Genomic DNA, 24,134 nt, shown 5'->3' on the forward strand with positions numbered 1-24,134 from the left:
GAAGAAGAGAAGGACAATTAATATGTAAGAGGTCCATCTACTTTGTATCAAGTAACTGCAACCTCTAACTTCTTCACAGAGGTATCTTATCAGGATATAAAAAAATAAACTTTTATTTAAACATAAAATCTTCAGTTTCTGAATCTCATAGCTAGGGCACCATCTGGTCTTTCTCTTTCTCTGTTTCTTTTTTGAGCTTTCCCCAGGCTCCTTAGAAACTTCCCAGATGTGTGTTTTCTCCAGTTCCCAGCCCTCTCTCTCCAGGGGGTCTCAAACATCCATCATTACAATCAAGCTCATCTGCACTAAGCTGGTGGAGGAAAATAAAGGAAGATTACTCAAGAGAGATGTGTGTTAAATGTTATATGATTTCCTATAACCTGCTTTCTGATAAACTTCTTGTTTGCCAGGAATTTGTCAGATGTTCTGTACTTATTGTCACAAGGGACATCCATCCAAACTCAGTTCTTAAGAAAAATGTAGAAGGAAACTGATGCCTGACATTTATTTATACATAATGCTAACATTTATGCCCTATCATTACCATATTCTTTTTGGGCTGCTTTCTATTAAATCAACATTACAAAATGCAGAGTTAGTTTTTTTAACCTAATTTACTTTATGTGTTTTTCTCCTAAATTAAATATATGTGACTGCAGACAATTTTCAGAATGGAAGTAAAGATTACACAACATAATTCAAACTGCAGTAGCAAGTGCTAAAAACTGAAGATAAGCTATCCCTTCACCTTGTGATTTGTGGAAACACTACATCATTTCAGAGATATATTATGTCATCAATACAATGTTTCTAGCACAGATTCTATGTTACCATAATTCTAACCAGATTTAGCAAACAGAAAAATCTTTCGGTAATCTGATTTCATCCCCCAACGCTGCAAATGCATTAATATAAACATCTGTCAGGTCGGAATCTTCTGGCATAATTAAAATGTCTTCAAGTTTCTCTTGATATATTATCTTTACATACTGGGGTAAAGAGAGAATTTAACCTATACCTAGCACTTTTCTAAACAGCAATCACCAGCAGCCATTTTATCCTGAGAAACTTCTTAGGATATTGTCCTACACTGTAGTTTCTCCAACACCAAAGCAATTTTAAGAAAATACCAGCTCTCTCCAGGCCTGAGGCACGCACCTGCCATTTTGCAGTAAGAAAACACAACGCTGGGGATTGTTTGTTCATGTTGAAATCAGATTGCTCTGGAGTGTGACTCCCCACAGAATCAGAGCAGCATGATTAAGAGACCATCAAACTGAGGCAAGGAGGAAGGTGTTTGTAGGGGAGCACCTTTACCCCTGGAAAAGGCTGACTAGGGGTTGCACAATTTGTCAGTGAGAAATGGTCCTTCGTAGACTTGCTGACTACAGAACACTAGGTGAGCATGTAAAGTCTGGGTGATGTTTGCAAAGGAGGCTCTACATGTGGGAGTCTGGAGACAAAGGCCAGTGAAAGCTGGACATGCAGTTCTGAGCTACTCTGGAAAACCCAGCATCAGAGAGAAACACATGCCCTGTGCTAAAGCAAGGTATTTAAAAATAAATAAATAAATAAAAAGGAAAGAGACCACAAAGACTGCAAAATGAGAACAAGAGGATATCCAGGACTGCGACAGCCTGAAACAGATGCAGGCAGAGGGGAGACAGGAGGGGAACTACACAGTAAGACTGTCAGAGCTACTGAAACAATGAAGAAGAAAAGGAGGAAGGGGGAAAGACAGGCTTGAACTCCCTTCTCCGTAAGCTTTGGCAGTCTTCCTGCAATATAGAAATGCCCAAACTAATTTTCAAATGATCAGTCTAGCTTGTCAGTACTATGTAAGGACATGATGATTAGTGAGGACTAATTTATCCTGCTTTTCAGCCTCGATGAGAGCAGACATACCTGAAAGGCATGAATACACACAGTTTTAAATATAGTTCATTAAAGTAGGAAATAAGGCATGGCTTGACAAACTTATAAACCACATCACCATGAGCTTATAGGCCAACAACCTACATGTCAAGTTACCACAGAACAGCTAATAAAAAAAAAATCACTGGCATATAACATTTGATTTTTTTAAATAGTAATTTAATATTAATGGATTCAAAGCTTTTTCTGTGGTCTTTCAGTTTTGGGGTTTTGTTTGCGTTTTTTAACATGTTCACCTTGTCAACTGGATTATTTGCAATTACAGAAGGGAAGAACCTGACCCTGGCTCCAGACTCTTACCTGGACTCTCATCCTGATTTTAGAATGACAGAGACTTAGAACAGAATATTATTCAAGACTTAGAACAGCATATAAAATTGAAGAACGTAAGGGGGTTTTTTCTGTGAAAAGAATGCTTTTGGTAATTTATTCATTGGAGAATTTCCTTACAAATAACCAGCTGTGGCACAGCCAGTTGACCAGGGTAATGTCAAGGAAGTTAACAGATACTTTTGAAGAAACATCACTAAGCAATTCAAATAGTGGCATCAAAATGCAACTTTCGCTAGAGACAATTTTTGCAGAGCTGTTTCTTTGTTAGCTACTAGTGGTTTATTTTGTAAAGCTGTTCTCTCTCACAAACCCAGTAGGGACCCATTTGTGACTCTGCTGTAACAAAAAGCAGGACACATACAATAAGGCAATAATCAACAACAGTAAATTTGTTGGTTTTCTTGGTGTACTGTAGGGATCGGCCACTGATAAGCTCACACAACACAGATACAATACAGACAAACAACTTGGGAATGCTACCATTATTTGCTAATCACACATTAGAGAATATCTTTTTTTTGTTTGTTTGTTTTCATCCTATGGTTATAGGCTATAAAGTGGAGCACTACACATATAATTATGCTATTGTACTAGTAGTGTATTCAGTATATAATAAACATTAAACAAAAAAACAAGGAAAGGCTTGTTCTTATAAAAGCAGTGATTTTAGACCACACATTGGTATTTAAGGCAATACCTGAGATCCTGATTTTGATTAAATAGGCATCAAGATCTTCCAGCTTCACCTGATCTTATAAGACCTGCTCCACTTGGATTAATTTGGAAGAATGTACACTCCTTCAAGGAAAGTTGAACACTTTCTAGCAAGAAAGAAAGTGGGAATATGTTTTACCTGTAAAAATAGAAAAAGAATGCCACATTGCTCATCCTCAGTATCCCAGAGTTTAAAATTTATCTAATTCAGAACTAACTCTTTTATTTTATATAAAACTGAAATGTTTAATAATAAAATAAATAAATAAAGCAAAACAAAACACATTTGTCAGTCTGAAAAGTATCCAAAAAAAAAAAGATAACACAAAGAAGTTGATATTGCTCATGCACCTACACCTTGATAAGATTAAGGAGCAGCAAGTAAGGGAGGAATGGTCAGGAACACAGTTCTCCAGTGAAAGCATTTGAATGATTCATCTTTGAAATTTTATCAAAGCAGGAAGTTACTGATCATTGACCATCATCAGTTTTGCTGAATTTTCAGAGAAAAAGAAAAAAAAAGGTAGCTCTTGACAGAAGGATGTAGTTAATACTGACACTGAAGGGAATAACATCCATGTGCAGATTCAAATCTATGTAAAAAAAATCCTAACCTAGTTATATGTAGACAGCAGCATTATATGTCAGTTTAAGTTTAGAAATATGCATTTTGTCCTTCGCTGGGACAAAATAAAAACATTTCAAATATTATTGCAGTATGTCCCAGGGTCTATATTCTAAATATAAGAATTCAAATTTTGCCATTTTGGTTTTAACTAGTATTTCTCTTTCCTCCCACTCACATTCTTTTTCTGGTCAAAAGTACAAAAATAACTTTGAAATCCCAAAAATACCAAAATGTTATCAGAATTAACCCATACCCTTGAAGCAGTATATTTTGAGGACAATATATTAATCAAAATCTTTTCAACCAGTATCCCCATATCTTAATTTTTTACTAGGACGTCTGTTAATGTGCATTTAAGTGTGTACAAGGAAAGGTCAAAAATAGCTAAGTGCAATCTTTAATTAAAGCAGCATTGATAAACATTCCATCAGTTGGTTGACAATCCCACTGAGTGGAAAGGGATTTCTGAGAGAGTTCTCATTTAAATCCTTCTCACATGACAACATAAATTTCCAGGAGACTTTTTTTTTTTCCTTCTTTCAGTTGAGTTCACCAATCCTTAAAGAAGCCTATAATAAACCAGTAACATTTGCTAGAGCAATTTTTTACCACTTACTAAGATGACAGACAGCTCTGACAGGTTTTAAACTCGTGAGAACACATGATATTGAACAGGTTGAGCACAGACACAGGATAAAGTCACATTTAGAAAACACCCGTGAGTGTGAGCTAATGAGCAGTTTTAGGTGATATTAGATTCTTTTTCGATGTATTTCCAAAAGGAAGCTTTGGCTTCAGCCTGTAACTAAGCCCTGTGGAGAGAGACTTGCAGGACTGTCTCTCCTATGATCACCAGAGATGACAGTGCACACAGAGCTTCCCTGGGAAGTTCACAAAGCCACTGCTATCTAAACTCTGAAAATCTTCCACACAGCAAACAAGCAGTATAGCCCACACCTTGAGACAGAAATGCAACTTATCAAGAACAATGCAAAATAATCCAATACTAATCAAAACAAGAAGGTTTTGCACAAATTTCTTTAATAACCTAGGAATTTGATCATAAAATCATACCTATCTCACTGTGATGCCCTTCCAAGCAAAATATGGCACATCTTCAAAACACAATACATTTATAATGGAACCCAGTTTACAACCTGAACTTTTCTGAAACTATCTTTGGTAAGAAAATTCTGTGCCAAATCCTATTTTTTTTGACATTAGTATCAGAAGTATCAGAATAATCGTTGCACTTATGCAACCATTTAATAAACTTGCCTCTGAAAACTGCCCCTTGTGTGAGACTGTCAGAGTCTACCAATGTCCATATTTGTGATGTAGCATGATAGTGCTGGCCTGAGAGCAGAAGACAAAGACATATTGCATATTATGCATTTATTCCCAGTACATACTTTTAAATGTATAGCTGGGTGATTTAACACTATGATAATCTCATTCCTATTAATGCAGCGATCACAGTTGCAATCTCAATTTATGAGACTCATTCATTCACATCCATCAAGCTGCTAAGTCTTTGATCACCACGGTGTTTTCTAAAAGAAATGTATTCAGAGTAATTTTAAATTTTAATGCCAAACTATATTGCATTAGAAACCTCTCCCAAATACATCATTTTTTTTCTCAGTCAGTTTAAAATTGCTTACTCGTTCCACATTTTCCTTTGGTTGACACAATCCACAAAGCATTTCTACTGACACATTCAGCTCTCAAGCAATTGAGACCCACCATGTTTCTAACGCCATGCTTTTCCTGGTTACATGTTAGAGGTTAGTCCTACCCATGCAAAACATACAGTTAAAATGTGGTGCTTGCTTATATGAAAAACTCAGTTGTGTCTTTATCCAGAATAGGACACTAATCATATTCTAAAGGACATGTGTTTTGATCACAATCAAAACAGATTTTAATTTTATTTTTTCTGTTGATCATTATGGAACCCATCCACAACTCAAAATTGTGCTTCTTTCTCTTAACCCGCAGTATCAAAGCTGGCAACGTATACTCCAATTTGTAAAGCATTTACGGACATACTTTTCTTTGTGTACGCAACAAAAAGTACTTTTCTCAGTTGAAAATAAGGACATTTATAAAAGAAAAAGCATTGCCCAGATGAGATATGAGAAAGTTACTGGCTACACTGCTGAAATGCAGTCAACACAAGCACATGCTAAAAGTAATTGATTTAAACACATTGTTAAATCAGAGCCTGAATTACAATTGCAGAGCCAATTTCCATCTCCTCAGCATTCCAATTAATACTGTCAGGCAGCAGGGACTTACTAAAGGGTCTCTGATCCCTTTATTAGCAGCATTTAGTGTGGTCCATTTCTCATGCTCAAGTGATAAAAGCAGTCATTTATCAGAACAGAATATCACATATGCCATCACTGCACTGAGCCCAAATGTAGAATTATAAAACCATAGCATAGGTTTTGTTGGAAGGGGCCTTAAAGATCATCTAGTTTCAAGCCCCCTATCATAGGAGGAAAAGTCCTTCACTAGACTAGGTTCAGTACTTGGAAAATAATTTGTGCTAGAAAGTAGCACACTAAAGATAGAGAAACACAAAGAAACCATTTGAAGCCATCAATTTCTGAAAAAAGATCTGCTGGGGTTCCCCAAAGTTACCACCGATCACAGTCACATGAAAGCATGGATCAGAGACCTGCTGGTTCACAGCACATACCACATCGTGCTTTTTTCTGCCTTTCAGGGCTAACTGATTTGCAACCATATATATTTTATTGCAATACAGAGTTTAGGATTTTAAGCAAGACTTTCTCTGCAGAGGCAGCGACACAGGCAGTTCAGTGAATATCAAGAAATAATGCCTCGCTGCCACCTAGAGGCAATCCAGACATTCCCTTTCTCACCGTCAGATAAAACCCTTCCTGGTTCTCATTCTCAAAACGCAGATATTCTCTAGAGACTTACAAGGATAAAATAGATTAATCTCAAGTTTTTTAAGCAGGAAATGAAGTTAATCAATTCTCTATGGAAAATGGGTATTAGTTAATACTCAAATATCCAGGACCTTCTATCACCAACAATGTTGGAACTAAGCCCAAAGACTGTGACATCCTGCTACTACAGGGATCTCCTTCAGAGGCACAAACTTTGAGGTAAATGTAAGCATGCATATTTTATAACATATAGATAAAACCTTGAATAAAGAATATCAAAGATGCAAAATCACATTTACAAGGTATAGCTGGAGATTCTGAAACCAGCAATACAGATCCCATGTTTTAGTTTTTTTATAAAAGGACAAGAATTATTTCCAGAAATATCCAGAATTTTATTTTCACTATTGGTACATTAAAATGCTTGCTAGCTTCTTGAGTGTTGAAATGTCGCTTGAGAAAATAATTTAAACACACAGCTATGAAGAAACTCTAGATATGTTTAAGTAAAAGTTTCTGTCTTCATTTTTTCCTATAACTTTTATTAACATTATAATTTTAGCTGAAATTTTCCATGATGGGTGTCTGCACAGACTAATAGATTTGGGGGAGTTGTGTTTCTAATATTCAGCCTTCCTCTTTTTGATGTAGTTAAGTAAACAATTTGTAAAGAAACTTGAGAGAGTTTGGAGGGAATGGTGGCAGAAAGGTCCTAAAAAAACATTTGTTTAGTTGTTTCACTAATAAATTCTAGTGCTTCCTAAACATCAAAATGAAGCTTTAAATTTGCTAGGGAGTCATCATTCACCCTGTCTACCTTTTGAAAGGCTTGAGTTCACCTACATCTAGCCAGGTTCTACAGCTATGGAATAAGCTGTCACTTATGGACATTGCATGTCACTGCATGTGTTCAGCAGAAATTTTCAAAGAGCTTAGAAGTTTGGTTCTCCGAAGAGTCTGCCTAGAATGATGTCAAAGCTCCTAGAAACCAAAAAAGAAAGGACTGCATTCATAGACCATAGTCATTATGCATGTTCCAGCCAGTTCATGCAGGTTTTTCCCTAAAACTATCAAAGAGGTTATCCAGAGGTAAACCAATTAAACCAATCAAGAGTAGAATTACTAGGAAGGACATTCTGAAATGTCTCAGACAGTCCATTTTTTTTCTCCCATTTTTTATATTCCTTTTTTTTTTTTTTTAACTCCCAGGGGTTTCTTTTGATTTCTTTGCTTAAAAAATATCAACAGAAATTGTCTTCAACAGTTTAATCCCTGTTGAAACAGACAAGAGCCTGCAGCAAATTTCAGAGACCATGTTGATTTATCCATTTTATTTACGCAGTGATTATACCGGGACAAGTACAAAGAAGATCAGTGAAGTCATTGTACAAGAACTGCATCCATTCTGCATGTGACATTAAGCTTATTTATTAGCTACTCAGTTTGTCCCTTTTTAGTGACCATGTAAAATGCAAGATATGGATGCCACCTCAGTTCAAATTCTGTCCTAGAGAGAAGAAGAAATACAAAGCAGACCAAGTGTGAAGGAAAATATCCTCCATGAGAAGAGGGATAAGTGCAAGATAAGAATGATGGTTGTAACTGAACTGCAGCCTCTTCGTGACAGTGTGCTTTGAATACTATTTAACTTTGTAACTGGCTAGGAATACCCAGTCTGCATGACAGTCTCATTAAAAAATACCCTTCTCATGAAATCTATGTTTTTCACAGCACTGAAAACACACAAGAAAATGTCCTTTTTGCACAGGGAGCTTGAAATGACAGTCACCTTACTGCTGTCAGGAGAACTGTAGTTGAATTTATTCTCTATCTTCAGGTAGGATGCTGAGGATTTTAGGTCTCTGCTTTCCTTATCAGGTATTTTTAATCATATGTGCCTAAGCAACCAGCAAGACTGTGACCAGCATTTTGTTCACTTCCTTAGCCTCCCCAAAAGTGAACTACGACTGCATTTACTGCCTGGTTATTCAGCTACTGATGTGAAAGGCTTTTGACTTCCTGTCTGCAGAAGATTCAGCTGACCATAACTTTTTGGATGAACAGTCTAGAAAACAAAGGTGTACTCTCTAGCTCCTCTTAAAACATGAGACACAGAATACAGAGCAGATAGCTACAAAAAGAAAAAAAAAAAAAAAAAAAAAAAAGAAAAAAGAAAAGCAACAAAAAAGCACCATTGCATTCAAATACCAAACAGACAGAAAAAGATTGGATAAAGTACCAGCCAGAAAGTTGTTCTGAACTGTGAAAAAGGAAATTATTTTTCATTGTTTGTTTCACACTGCGCTCAGGACAACAAAATATTCCTTCTTTGAAATGATCAGCATTACATGAAAGAAATAGGATTCCATTATCAGTTTATTCCCCTCTTGGGAAGAACCCATAAGCCTCTCTAAAATTGACTGTTTGGGTCAGAAGTATGAGGCCATTCTATTCTCTGACATGGACAGTATTGGTTCATAAAGAGGAATTTCAATGGCAAGATTATCTGTTTATCAATATATCTTAACACTTAGCATTATCATTGACTTTTCCTCCTGGGTCTTACCTTCTACAACAGATTTAACAGACTTAATTGTTCGCCCCCATATTATACATTATTTTAAGGACTGAACTCAACTGAAACTGCCTCAGCTGTAGTTTCAGATACTTAAGATAATCACTGGAAAAGTTATTCTATTTTGTCAGAGCTTTTCTTAAATTCCCTGAGTGGTACCGTGAGATGGCAGTGGTTCAGTGACTCTAGGGCTAAGAAGTGAGAGGTAGCAAAAAATGCTCTCGTGAAGTATTTATACTTATTCTCTGACTTTGGAGGAATGGAGCTGCTGCGAGCTATTAGAAGAGTTTAGCTCTTCTTGGGTTACTGGAAGCACTTAAAAAAAACTGTTTCTCACTCTTCATTCTAAAAAAAACAACCCATAGATTTGGATGATACTAATATGAAGAAGCTCAAAATCTCTAGCTGGCAGATATCACTGCTTCCTCCCTCTGCACCACTCCAGCTGCTGTGTACTTGAATCAGTTAAACTAGCCACACCATTTGTTGGGCCTTCCATGTAAGAGAAGTTGGAGTATTAATCAAGCAGAAAATTAGCTCCAAAATAAAAAACAAAACAAAACAAAACAAACAAAAAAAAACCCCACAAAACAACCCACGGGCTATGAAGTGTTTTATCTTAGCTTATGGAACTCAGTTGGCTCCCATAAATGTCTGACAGGCACCAAAGCTGGCATGAGGAAAGGGGAGAACTGTGGAGCCAATAAGCTGTGAAAAGGCAGAAAAAAGAAATGGAGTGAAAACCATCTTTTAAATACAAAGGTTAAGGTTTCCTAGGTCTAGACCCTAAATGTATAGGGCTCACATGACAATTTTTTTACAACAGATATTCCTAATCCTACAGGCATTTCAGTACTGTGTCCACTTACCTCATCCTTGCATATCTGACAACCAAATGAAGTTACTTGGCATGAAAATTTTGGTTATGTTTCTGGCATTGACTCCAAAGATTCACATGCCAGTATTTCAGAAGAACATTTTCTCTACAATTCAATGCACTTCAGAGAAGCAGGAAGATGATGTGAATTCAGTTTATTATCACTATGGATCATGAAATTGGTTCCATTTCCATAGCTACAGAAAAATCAGTCAAGCTAACCTACATGCCATGAAGCTCTTACATCAAAAGAAAATTTCCCAATAAGCCTGCATAGAAAAGAATAGTACTTAGTAATGGTAATTGCAATGTTAATGAAATTATTTGCTCTCAGACACCGTATGAATATGTGAAAGTTAATAGTGACATTAAGATACAACTGCTAATCATGGCAAGGTCCTTTACATTGTAGTCAATCAGCCATTTGCTATCAACTGTTTCCCTAGTTATATCAGGTCCACTGTTATTTTCAAAATAACTCTCGTTTTCTTATTCAAACAAATTCCCCTTAGATACCTATTACATTGAATGATAATTTTAGACTAAAAGTCAAAGACAAGATATGACGTTTCAAGAGTCAGTTACAAAGAAAAATGAAGTCCTGTTCATTGCTCAGGGTAGCTGTGACAGTAATATGTAGGCGATAAACACTGATTTATAAAATATAACTGATCATTAGGCACTAATGTGCTATCAAGTTTAATGGTCATTTGTTTTTTCTTTGGAGTATTTTCTTTGTGACAAGGTACAGCTGTCAGAGCCTCAACGGATCTTGATATTTTTTTTTGGCAGAAAAAACCCAACAATCTGCAGTTCACTGAATATTTTCCAAGCATATTCCCAGTTGCCATAGAGGTAGTAGACATTCTGGAGAAACTCCAACTGAAGATAAAACCAAGAAGTTCTTGGCATTGGAAAAACTATTTTGATTCTGTCAAACACTTCAATAAGACCCAACAGTGAATTACAAAATTCTGCTTCAAAAATTTCACAAATCCTTCTTCAGAGTTGAACAGAAGCCTCAAAAATACACAAGTGTTGTAATATGAGCATACAATAACTTTAGAGCTATGAATGTCTGAGATCTGCCAGCATCTGCATCATACTACCTGTGGAGCAGTATCATATTAGGTCAGAAAGTTGGGCTACCTTCTAGCAGTCAAGTACAAGAAAGTTTTGGATATTTCTGTATTTTGTAAAATGCTTGCTGAGTAATTCTTACAGAACAGACTGTTCAGTGATCCTGAAAGAGTGGGTGCTCAGCACAAGCTGCCAGGAAGGAGGCTGCTATTTGTGTGAATTTAATGCTCAGATTTGATTCATATGTTGATCTTGCTTTTTAACTGAAATAGTCAAATTCCAAGCAGTGTTTAGCTGCAGTTGGTCAGCTATGTTGCAGGATATTTGCATACACTCCCAACTGGATGCACTTACAGGCATATCCAACGAGTGTGGTACAACTCGAAGGAAAATGCAGCTGTTTTCCACAGTGCATGAAATCTTGGGGTTTGCATTCTGTGAATACTTAGGATTGACAGACTACCTGGACAGCAAGCAGGGCTGAAAAGAAGGAGAAAGCTTGCTTGAAAAAAATTCAATTAACAGTTCAAAACACTTCACACTATTTATCCCAGTCTTAATTATAATTGACTCTGAAGGACACATTTTGCACATAAACTTACTGAAGAGATTTAATCTCTTTTAGCACTCATGGGCATAAAGATCTTATCATGAGATATCTAGGGAGAGAAAACAGTCCCTGAAAGAAAAATCAGAATATATACAAATGTTAAAAAAAAGCCTTATTCTCTCCTCCCAAAAACAGGTTCAAGAGAGCTTAAAAGTCCTTTTTAATCTAAATGATACCATGATACTAAGCCCTCATTAACATATTTCAAACTCATATAAGGGCCTATAAAATCTCACATATTATATGAAGAACTCCTTCTGACACTGTACGAAGATAGTTACTAGCATTTGGAGTGATAATTCTATTTCTGACTACTTCTGACACTTGAACTGAATCTTATCTGAATCCTGGTCCTTACAATATATTTTCTTTAAATGATGGGCCTTTACAAGGATGTTGCTCTCATCTAGATACAGTTGTTCCGCATGCATATCAGAACATAATCTTGGATAGAAAAAAAAAAAGTAAAAAGCAAACACGGACAGCGCCTTATTAGCATGAGGTCTTGCCATGCTTTAACATAGCAGGCAGTGAAATACCACATAGCTGCTCACTACCCAATTCCCCTACACCATCCCAGAGGGATGAGAGACAGAACTGGGGGAGAAAATGTCAAATTTGTGAGTAGAGATAAAGAGACAATTTAATAGGACAGAAAAGGAAGAGGAAATAATAATAACAATATCAATACTGCTAACAATAGGATTAGAATATAGTGATTCACCATCTGCTGAATGATGCACAGCCATACCCAAACACTGGCCCCAGACCAGCTTTCATCCTAGTTTACATACCAAGAGTGTCATTATATGGTATGGAATATCCCTTCGGCCAGTGCACATCAGCAGCCCTGGCTGCATATTCTCCTCCCAGTGGGGTGGGATGAGAAGCTGAAAAGTTCTTTACTCTGTGTAAACGTGGCTTAGCAACAACTAAAACATCAGTGTGTTATCAACATCACTCTCATCTTAATTCCAAAACACAACAGTATACTGTTACTGGGATGTAAATTAACTAATCCTGGCCAACACTGGACAGGTCTCCAGCGCCTCCATTCAACCAATGGGTAACAGTGAACTCCAAGTTTTCTGCAAGCCAGACAGACATTAAATTATTCCATCTGTCATAATGTCAAGATGTGATACTTTCACCTCAAAATCCAGAAGTATTTTCTTAACAATTATTTCTGTACTGAATCAGCTCAGCCTTCAGCCTTTGGCTTCCTTATCTTATTTTTGGACTGCAGAGCAATTCAACTGTCAAATCACAATAGATCAGATGAGAACCCCTAAAAAAGGCAGCAATTCCAGTCTAAATCTCTCATATTGATTAACATCTTGTAGCTAGTAGACATCATTAGCAACTAACACAGTAATAGTCAATAGTTAATATTATTTTCAATGTGAAAAATCATATTGCACTTCTGAAAATTTCATCCAGCTATTTCAAATTTTGCTTTGGAGTCAGCTATTCGCTTTAAAGAATGTTTTCAAAGCTGGTCCTGTTTCCAGACATTCAATTCTAATAGAAAGTCATAAAATTATTTTACATACAAAATATAATTTTTACAGCTGTTATACTAGATCTTATAAAAATGGCACCCCAAGACTGTTAGTCAGGACAAATACAGAGATGTCATGTCATTCATAAAAGCAGAATAGGACATTGTATTTTTAAGTGGGACTCAAATGTGTTGTTCGCCAATTTATAAATTTTTACACATAATTTTCCCACCTGTAAATGAGAAATATTTTCAATTTTGCAAACTACTAAATACATCTCTCTTTCAAGCTTTGTCTCTTTATACTAGAAAGAACTCAGAGAGCCAAAGTACTAGCCCTGTGCAATAATACTTCTGCTGATCTGACACCTAAGGCTAATGTTCAAGTTATATATAATATCAAGATTAAAATCTGTAAGGAAAAAAGGATGGAATAAGTCACTTGGGCTCATAGCCATTAATCTTTCATTTCTTGAGCAAATCTTTTGCAAAATACACTTAAGTCGCTTACGGTTTCAGATAGAAAAAGAACAAATATAGAAAGTTATCATCAGTTGAGATTTGAAACACCTAGCTCCTACAAGAGAAAGCAAGCACTGATCATAAGTAGTTAATACAAGGTTTTAATATTGTAGTGCATTTTATATTAGCATTAAAATAACACTAGTGCAGTCAGTTGCCCAATAGGAGGCTTTGTAAATACTGACAATAATTTTAATATTTTGATGAATATTGACTTTTAGAAATCTATTTCTCGAGAATCCTGTTGATTATTTAATGTCTAGGAATCTACTTGCATCAGACAGTAGAAACCTTTCTTTTCCACCCAGTTCCGTTTATTGATTTTTTTGGGGGTGAAATTATTTCTTTGTCATTGTGAAAGTCACAAGGTGCCTTTGGAACACCTTGGGGAATTCTGAGAACAAGGTGCACATAGGGTAGCAAACCAAATGGAAGAAAATATCCAGCGAATCAGGCAGTTCTCTCTACTCAGCTTTTCATACTTGGATGCTGGCAGTAACTGCTTACCAGTGTACTGTGGGTTATTTCACTCCTGCCTGATGGTTTTGCAGTAATATACTCCCGATAATCCAAATAAAGTACAACACGTGAAAATTTCTATCTTCTTGTGGGAAAAGGAAGTAATATTTATTCTAAATCAATCCCTTTAATAACAGGATTTTAAAATGTCTTCACTAATTAGTTCTAGCTGCTTGAAGGATTGTTTGGGGCTTTTTTTCTCTTAATTATGATGATTTTCTAGCTTCATCTGGCTCTTGCTATTCTTTGCTAAAATTTAAAAGCACAGCCATCACAGAGAAAACATGTTTTACAGTCTTTTGCTTTTTGTTCTGTTTCTTCTCCTTAAGAAGGACTTACATTAATGTCTGAAGCATTTAATGTCAGTTTACTAGTTAGTGTTCTGGTAATGAAGAAAAGCACAAACTTCTGATGGCAGGCTTGGTCAGGAGATACTTCAGAAATGTATTGCCGAACACAAAAATATTTAAATTAGAACCACGTGCATTTTAAATACAATATTTTATGCTTCTGAGGGAAAAAAAAAATTGAAAACACTCAAGTTTTAGATAATAATAATAGTAAATATTGTTTCTAATCTGTATTTTGGAAGATTGGACAAACTGCTGAAAACTTACAAAAACCCCAAATATTTCTTGATTTGGTTTCAAAAGAAAAAAAATGTTCATTCTCCACTGAATTACTTTATTAGTAAAACAGATTAATTTAAAACATGTTTTAGTAAAACATGTTCAACATGCTCTTGCAAGCCTAACATCAAGCATAAAGTGTAACTGGATATTGCAGGAATGGAAACAGGCAGAAAAATTACTTGTTATTTGGGTAAAAGAGCTAAATCTTTCAATTATCCAAGGACAGAAAAAAGACTGGAGGTGACTGGGCACCTTGGTGTTGTTATAGAACTGTATGAGAACAGCATGAAGCTGTCGAGGGAGAATTTAGGTATTTAAGCCTATTGATGCTAAACTTGCCTTTCTAATTACCCTCTACTCATTTTAAAGAAACAGAGGCTGGAATTCCCTGGGCCTGTGGACCATGAGTTGAAAACTAATCCTGCAGTGAAAAAAATCAGTCTCTTTAGGATGAAGAAAAGCACCAGAAGAGAAAGCTGGAGTACTGTCACAGATATACTAAGCTTGGGATGGAATATGAAGAGAAATCTCTATAAGATTAAGAAATAAAGAGTAGTGATTGCAAAAGCTTGGGAAACTAATCACCCAAACTTAGATGCAATATAAATGCCATAGTTGGGAATTGAAGGCTTAGGTAGTCTTGAACCTGCTGTGAGACAAATTTATTTAATAAATACCCAGTGAACCAATGAAAATTAATGCTGCTTTAGACAAGGTTTTAGCAAGAATCAAGGTCTTACAGAACAGCTTTCCATAGAAAATAATCTTGGCTATAGCGATCATAAACTGAATCAGTCTCTATATAACTGCAAGACACACAACAGGCCTGTCTATGACTAATGTTTGGGATTTTAGAAAGGAACCAATGAAAGCATACACAGTGAATTAGGAATGCAAAGCTTTTAAAACATACAAAGGAAATAATTAATTTAAATCAAAGAGCAGGCACTATTTAGAGTTTAGATTACAAGGAAGAAAAAACAAAAGAAGGTAACAGAAAAAGCTTCTGAGGTTTACTTCAGTGAATTAGCAGCTTTTGAACACATGCAAATCTACCAAGAACAAAGAGAGAGCACTGTTTCTCAGAAGTTATAGGATATAGAAAAGAGGAAAATAGCTAATTTCTTTTGTGTGAGACTTCATTTACCATTAAAACAATCAGCACAAATTCTTTACAACCAATAAAGGAGCATGGGGAACAAAAAACGTTACCATGTGCAAATATAGAATTTATTATTAAACAGGGTTTTATTGGAGATTAACTACTCTGATCTGATTATAGTTCTGATCCACATATTAAATGCATGTTTTGCCTCCATTTTCTATAAAGTTAATGATGAGGACATTAGTGGAGAAAGGAGCAAAAATGAAGGTAGTGCATAAGAAATTATGACACCTGAGGGCAAAATAAATGTTAACATCCTTAATACCTCATAAAGCAAAAACAAGTCAGGCTGGATAGGCCATGGTGGAATACAGAAATATGAAACTGTCACATGAAATTGACACTCCAATTGCTAGAATTTTTAGGGGTAGTATCTTATGACTAGAGAACAGTAAAGGTAGAACTAAATTCAAAAGACAACTTCTGGAACCACTAGACTTAACAAACTGATTTACGAAAAATACATAGAATATCATTTGAAGGAAGAGTTAAAGGCAGAGAGTTAAACCAAAGGGAGTATAAATTATAATGTGGCTTTATCAAGGGTAGACAATCTCAAACCAATCCAATATCTCTTTTCAAGAGTTATCTGCCTTATTAGACAGGAGAATATTATTTATCAGATATTTAAATAAGGCATTTAATTCATCCTCCTAGCAGAGAAAGTTTGCTAAAGGTGGAGAAGCCAGGTGCTAATACTCGTTTTCAAAAGCAGCTAAGGATCTGTGTTTCTAAAGGAGCCAGATCGATCAACAACAACTTACACTGACTAGGTAGACAAGGAATGAGGATAGTTTACTAGGTATCTTATCAGTCCTGTGTCGTAAGTTACTAAAAACTCTTCAGGAAAAGTACAGATGAAATTGGCAGACAACATGAAGTTGTACAGGATTACCATTATTACAAAGACCAGAACATCTTATAAAGAGCACTAAATAACTTACTATTTAACTGATAGAATGAAATATAAATTAGTAGTAGGAAAAGCAGATTCATGCCACTGGAAGATGACTATGAATAGTGATTACTAAATTTGTGAATGGTTTAATGAGTTCACAAATGCATGGAGAAAGACATTTGTTGTGAATGGAAGCAAAAGCCTAATCAGAAATATTGTGTATGGTTCTGGACAACTAGTTTCAGTGAAGCTTAACTTTAATCGGAATATCTGCTAAAATGATTTAAATTATTAGAGAGAGCTAAGTGGGGCGATATTAAATTATAATACGTCAACTATAAATGCATCTTTACAACAAATTCAGGAAAAGGCTTCAAAATAGAGTAATGACAGCAGCAAGAAAATTCTATTATTTCAAGACAAAGACTTATGAGTTTATATGCAATATTGTATGGGTAGATAGAAGAGTTCTTTGTGATAAGAACTCTAGTTCCCTTTACAAGCTTTTCTAACAGCTACATATGTCTAAGTTACATGCACACATGGGACTTATCCAAATCAAGTATCCAGAAGGGCTGGTAATCATCACCAGACAGAGTACATAGAAAGGAATTCTTTCCCTATGATGGGTCTGCAACATTCAGTGTTTGACTTTTTGGTGGTTTGTTTTTTTGATGTTCACCACCACAGCATGCAGCTTAGACTAAACATGGATGGGTGCTTCATTTCTCTAATGGAATGTTAGTGCAGTGGACAGGACATAAATGAACATTCATATTGTCTGAGACTTGTTGCATTTGTGCTTTTGCCCTTGTACTACAAACCTTAATGTTAAATGGTAATGGGAAACATTTCAATTCAAGTGGATCACAATAGCATGTTAGCAGAGATTTTCAAACCTCACTGAACTGGCTGTCTCCATGGTTGCACACAGCTGTTTCAGTTTGGAAGTATCACTAAATGTTGTCTTCCTGTGTAATGGTGGAGTGGGAGAGAGAACACCATCCAACTCACCAACATCAGACGGATGATCAAAAGGAATGAGTGCCTAGATCATATTGAATTTCAAACCTGGATACAACTGAAGCAATCCATATATATATACAAATACATGTACATATACATATATACATATGTATATGTATATATTCCACATCAAATTAAAGCAAAAGAGGGGAATTGGCAAAGACAAAAAAATTGTCAGGACATTGAAAAGAAAATGAGCACCATTGAATTAATTGAAAATTCACCATCAACAAATGTGGAAAAGCTGCATCAATTCCCATTATTGCCTTTATGAATAGCAGCAGAGAAAAAAACCAGATACTGAATTATACAAGACTTTTTTTGGCCCATTTTGACCATTTGTGAAGTTTTCAGTTTCCTGTTATTTCTGTTGCCCTTCCCATAGATTTCTTACTGTATTTTAAAAAGTAAATAAGTGAGGAAACAGTTTTCATTTCATTTGTTTATCTGACCTGTAAACAAACATAGGCTCCACTGCTACTGACAAATTTGTAAAGGAGATAGAGCAGAATCCTTGCTGAAACAAACTGAATACTTGCAACAAGTATGTCTTAATGATGGTGACAGGATCACGTTGAGAACAAATGGTTATTGGGATTCAGGAATTTTCTTAAATTTAGGACCCAAGGCAACAAACTCTCCCATTCTACCACCAGACAGGTAGCTTATTGGGCTAGAGGGTTAGATACCATGGAGCAAGGTGAACCCTTCATAATCCCCATTAAATCCCTAAGAGCCTCCCCAATGACTTCTCTAGAGCTGTTACAAACGCTGTGTGGGCACAATCATGCACAAATGAGGACCCCATGATGTCCCACTCTCTACTACAGTAGATTTCACAGTGTTAAAATGACTGATTAGAGGACCCATGACAATGCTTAAACCTTAGCTAGCTGCAAAATGGGATGAGATAGAAAGAGATAATGAATATCATAAAAACAGCTCCCTAAATGGGTAGAATTAATGTGAGACATTGCTAAGTCCAGCTGTGAAATGGGCTGGGACAATGCACCAGCTAAAAACCAAAGCCTTCAAGAGAGGAGATTACAAAGACAGACCAGTGAAAGAGGGAAGAAAAACTAGACCAAAGATGAAAAGGTAACAACCCTTGAACAGAATGTCAAGAACAAAGAAATGAATTATGGTTGGATTCCCAGAGCACTCCTAGGCATTCCTATAGCCTCAAATCAAGGTCAGCCTACTAGCATTACACTGAGTCTAAATGAAGCATTCCAGAAAATAGATAACAGTGAAGGGAAGAAGCATATTTCAACTCTCTTGAAAGGGAGGCAACCCCTTCCTCCCACTTAGGGAGAAACTGCAGGCCATTAAGTGAGAAAATGAATAATTGGGACTGATTGTCCAGGATGTGGAGGCTGATCAGTGGCTAGGTGATGATAGCCCATACATTTTAATTCCAGTTAGTCCTCAGGGACAATTGGTGACATTTTTAAGAAATACAGGATCACAAATTTCAGTGTTAACACAAGATGCCAAGAAGCAGGGCATGAGATCCATATGGCAAACAGCAGAGGCAAGAAGTCTGAACTGCACAAGTGTTGTGTGTTAAATTGCCAGAGGCAGTTTATGGCTCCCTAATGAGATGCACATGGCAATTGCTCACTTCACAATTAAAGGCCATCATGAAAATATTTTAGGTTTTGATGTTTTAAATGGAAAAGCCTGGCACATGGTGACAGGCAGTGCATGTTCCTTCGGCTCAGACAGAAAGAGGGAATCTGCTCTATGGCTACTACCCACAGCCCTTGCACCACCTGACACAAAAATTACTCACACATTGCAATATCCAGTATCCGCTGTGGTATGAAATAGAATTTCTGAAATCACAGCTGGTGTGGAGTAAAGACAATCATCTTCAGAACCACTTCCAATTATCTCACCTGTCTGGCCAGTTTGGTCACCAGGGCAACTGAGTAATTGACAATACAGCCCCACTAACACTGTTGTACAAACATTGCAAACTTAACATCTATCTTGCAAGCACCTGCACACCCCTGGATGGGCAGGGTTCAGTACAAAAGTTATGTTCTTTATGAATCCCTTGAAGGGGTAGGATAAAGAGAAGTTTGCTTGGGAAGGAATACGATATGCCTTAACAGCTTCTCATAAGGGTATAAACATTTACCCACCACCACTCATACTGCACTTGCTGAACTTATACAGACAGTCTCATTCCCCCAAGACAGGAAACTGTACCAATATATCAGTGATATCTGGATTGGTGAAACTTCCCCTGAGAAGATGGGGAAAGCAGAAGGAGAAGCATGGCAAGTACTCAATAAAGCAGAAATTATATTCCATCCAGAAAATGTCACAGACCAAATACAGTAATATTTTTAGGTACTTGGTGGATAGCAGGCAGTGCAGTGATTCCTTCAGCTACCTGATAAAAAATCAAAGAGATGTAAGTGCACCAATCAAGAAAGGAGCTACAATAATTAATGGGAATTTTAGGATATTGGAGGGTGTTTTATCATTTCCCATCCATTATACTCACTCTTTGGTTCCTCCAGTATGTTCCCATTCTGTCTGTAATAGTTTGTGATCTTGAAAGATTTTCAGTTCTAAACATAAGTGGGACCATCCTTTTAATATGACATGAAGGTTACCTGGCAATCACACACCAGTCTTCCAAATCTCTAATCAGAAAGTGATGCACAAAAGGCCAACATTTGATGTTTTTGATTGACCTGATGAAATATTTCTTAAAAGGGTGTACTCCTTCTGATGTCAAGAGGGCATCAGCTCAAATTAACTCTGTGCTTAAGGACTCTGATTCATCAGACCTTCCAGTACTTCATTTGCAAACCAAATTGCAGAGAGTGCCTCTGCTCTACTGTTAGTCTACTTACATTAGAAAAATTGCTGTGAAAATCTTGAAGTGATTAAATGTCAACGTAATGAATTTCATATACTGGAAGGCAAAAATGCCAGAGTATCTAAGTTTTAATAAGTGCTCCATAACAGAAGTGAAGAAGGCTGAAGACAAAATTTACGCTGCAACCAATTAATTTAAAAGAAAATTCTACCAGAACAGCTTGGGTAGGCAAACACTTTTGATTCTATGATAAGTATAATAGGAAATACAAAGCAAACCAGAATTGACATATTTCTTGTAATGGATATTTGAATCCCATGGGCAGCCGAAAGGGCAAAGTGTACAAAGTTTCTGCATGTAACTTGCTCATGTATTTTCCCCACCTACAGCATGAATTGCTTCATCCAGACTTTGAGTTGACCTACTGTTCCATTTGAATGAACTGTGACTTGCAGGGGTATATTGGATGCCTAGAATAAACTCTGCAAATTTTTGCTGCTTGTTTACTTCATGATGAGACAGGACTTTAGACAATGACAGAAAAAAACTTTGAGTCATGAGCACTTTTCAACTGTGTCTGCTGTCTGAGCCATTACCCAAATACAGTTACTACCTCAGTAGTTTTACTGTTCTAGGTGATGGAGAGCTAACAACAAAAGAATTAAAGAACGAAAGAAAAAAATACGTGTCTTAACAGAAGCTTTTCTTTCCTTTGTTGTCATAGACATGTCATGATCAGAAAAATGATAGAATGCTGTTCTTGACCTGCTATATAATTTTTCTATGATCTTATAATTTCTCAATTATAAGAGCATTGTATATATAAGAGAATGTCACAGCTCATTCAAAATCAGCAATAAATTTTACCACCAACTTTATCAGTGTGAGACCTTCCCAACCACAAACTAGTCATTTAGTAGAAGTTTTACATTAATATAATTTAACTGAGCACAGACTGCAGTTACTCCTCCTTGTATTTCGAGTGAGAGAGTTAAAGAGAAAATCAGCCTTTGCTCCTAACCAAATATGAATAAATCCAAACTAGAACAAAACCCAGCACTTCAATAAATAAAATCATTATGGTCCATGACCTTCTCTGCTTAAAGATAAATGAAGAAGATCTAAAAGGACTTGCATCTTTCTTTCCTGCTTTTTTTTTTAATCTCTGTTATATTTATGTTCTTTTACAAAGTCACTAGAAGGGTGGGTTTTTACAAGTCTTCTGCTCTATTTTTGCTGCCAAAGCTGTAGAGACAACATATTAGAATAGACTGGGTGTAATGAAACCCCCAAATTCTTGAATACACTTGAAAAACTTGAATACATGGGCAAAAGCATCTGTTTTAATATCAGTGTGTCCTTGACCTGGAGCATGAGTATGTTCAGCATGACTCTAGATTTAAGATTTTAACATTTTAAATACTATCAGGATAAGAATTTAATCTGACATAAATATAACATATTTTACAAACATAAAATTAGGCCACAAAATTCCAACTACCAAAATTTGTCTTACCAGCTTCAACATTACTATCCCTTTTTATAACAATCACCCTTCACTCAGCTCCAAAGGAACCCTGGAGATTTATCTTTCCTAGGAGCTAGGATGAGTAATGTTTGTTGACCATGCAGCACACTCTGTTTAAGTTTCCTGAATTAAAAGGGCAAAGGATGCTGCACTGTTGACGTGCACTAGTAAACCTACCCACTTCTCTAGCCCAAGGTATCAAGCACTTCTTCTTTTCTATTGTGTTTAGGAGAGTGGGTTTTGCCCCATATTATGGTGGCTTTCTTTACACTGAGTTACCTCTATGCCTTTTTTACAATTTGTTGGTCTTCCTTCTACATCAGACTTCAGCTGCCAATGTTAAAAGTTATAACCTGCTGCTGTACTTCTCAGACATCTGCAATCAGATGATATTGACAGCCCTCAGAATTCTGAGGTAAATTTTTCTTCTTGCCATCCCTTCCTCTAAGGCTACAGCCACAAGCTGAGGGAAATTATCAAAGATCAACTATTTAAAAGGTGTACAAAAGCACAGCTCACTTTAGTTGAAACGGGTACGCAAGTACTCATACTTAACTGTTCAACCAGAAGCACAGAACAATCTCTTAAAGACAGGCCCATCCATCAAAGTATTGCCTATAACCAAAAGAGGGAAAAAAACTCCTGCAGCACTGTTAGAATAGTAAAGTAAAAAAAGCAGACCTTTATTTGGAAGCTTCCAGGTGGCCTTGTAGTAATGGGGAACACCCAGCACCCGATTTCCACAATTTTATAAGGTTAACAAATTAGGATATCTAGCAGGTACATCCAATAGAAGATGCCCCAGTAACCCCCTTGGAGTTAGTCCAAGGGCTGCTTTGCCCCACTTTTTGTTATGACTTCTCAGGTTCTGGTTGGAAAACAAAATGTTCTTCCTGACAATAAGACTATGCAATATTTCAGGAATGTGTTTAGAAAGTCAGGTTATTGTCCTAAAATCTAAGAGAAAGAGTAAGAAATGTACTAATTAATAAAATATGTAACTATATAACAGTAGTTTACAGAGCTAGGAATATAAGAAAAATGTATAAAATCAAAAGTCTTTTGGGCCTGAAAAGCAATTTCTTTCCTTGGCACAGCTGAAATCATTACTCATTTGTCCCAGAAAACAAATTAACTCCTCCAGTAGATCACAATACAAAACTAAGCAGATAACAAGAGATACACACATTTCTAATAAAAATGTAATTATTACTTATTTCCTCTGAAGGAATATGACTTTCCGCATTCTGACCAGCCACATCCCAAGGTCAATAATTCAGCACTTCTGCAGCAGCCCTGAGAAAGGAATCCAGCTATTTGGTCTCTTACCCACTGTCAGCATTTTTTCATTTTTGCAAGGTCTGTTTACAGAGAGTGAGGTTATAAATGCTCAGTGAAAGGTAGAAATCAGCCTTCCTGTTTAGTTTTACAGAATCAGCTGGAGAACCAAATACAAAACATTATTGATTATAACATTATAACAAAGCATTATTATTAATCAATTATCATCTTTTTACAACACTATGGAGACAGACATGAATGCTTACATATTGAAAGAGAGGAGGGAGAAGATCAGGTGAAGCCTGAGAGGTTTGAAATAGACAAATCTTAAACCTGTTCCTTTCAAGTTTGCCAATATTGAAAAAGTCACCTGGGATTTCAGAACAAAAAGGTAGTACTCTTTAAAACAACTACATACCAGCAGTGTTTGGTTTCAGACTAGCAAGTAAGTGTCCAATTCCTAAAGCACCTTGAGACTCCAGTCATCATTTCATCATTTCCTGTGCAAAAGGGCAGGAGGAAAGGTGTAAGGATTGTATGGCTGAGG

At 36.3% G+C, this 24,134-nt stretch overlaps 1 long non-coding RNA gene across 2 annotated transcripts in view; it reads right to left on the reverse strand.

The window, feature by feature from the left end:
• LOC136291211 (uncharacterized) overlaps positions 1-24,134 on the reverse strand; it is a 42,096-nt gene extending 17,962 nt beyond the window's left edge. Inside the window, exons 1-2 of one of the 2 annotated variants that reach the window (XR_010721460.1) lie at positions 24,006-24,134; positions 2,966-3,121 (exon numbers count right to left, since the gene is read on the reverse strand). This is a non-coding gene — a long non-coding RNA (uncharacterized lncRNA). The remainder of the gene's footprint in view (positions 1-2,965; positions 3,122-24,005) is intronic. The other variant, XR_010721461.1, reaches the window with a different exon arrangement.

This window comes from Chamaea fasciata, unplaced genomic scaffold, assembly GCF_029207755.1.
Source record: "Chamaea fasciata isolate MVZ Bird 193981 ecotype frontalis unplaced genomic scaffold, bChaFas1.0.hap1 SCAF_6, whole genome shotgun sequence".
Taxonomy (NCBI): domain Eukaryota; kingdom Metazoa; phylum Chordata; class Aves; order Passeriformes; family Sylviidae; genus Chamaea; species Chamaea fasciata.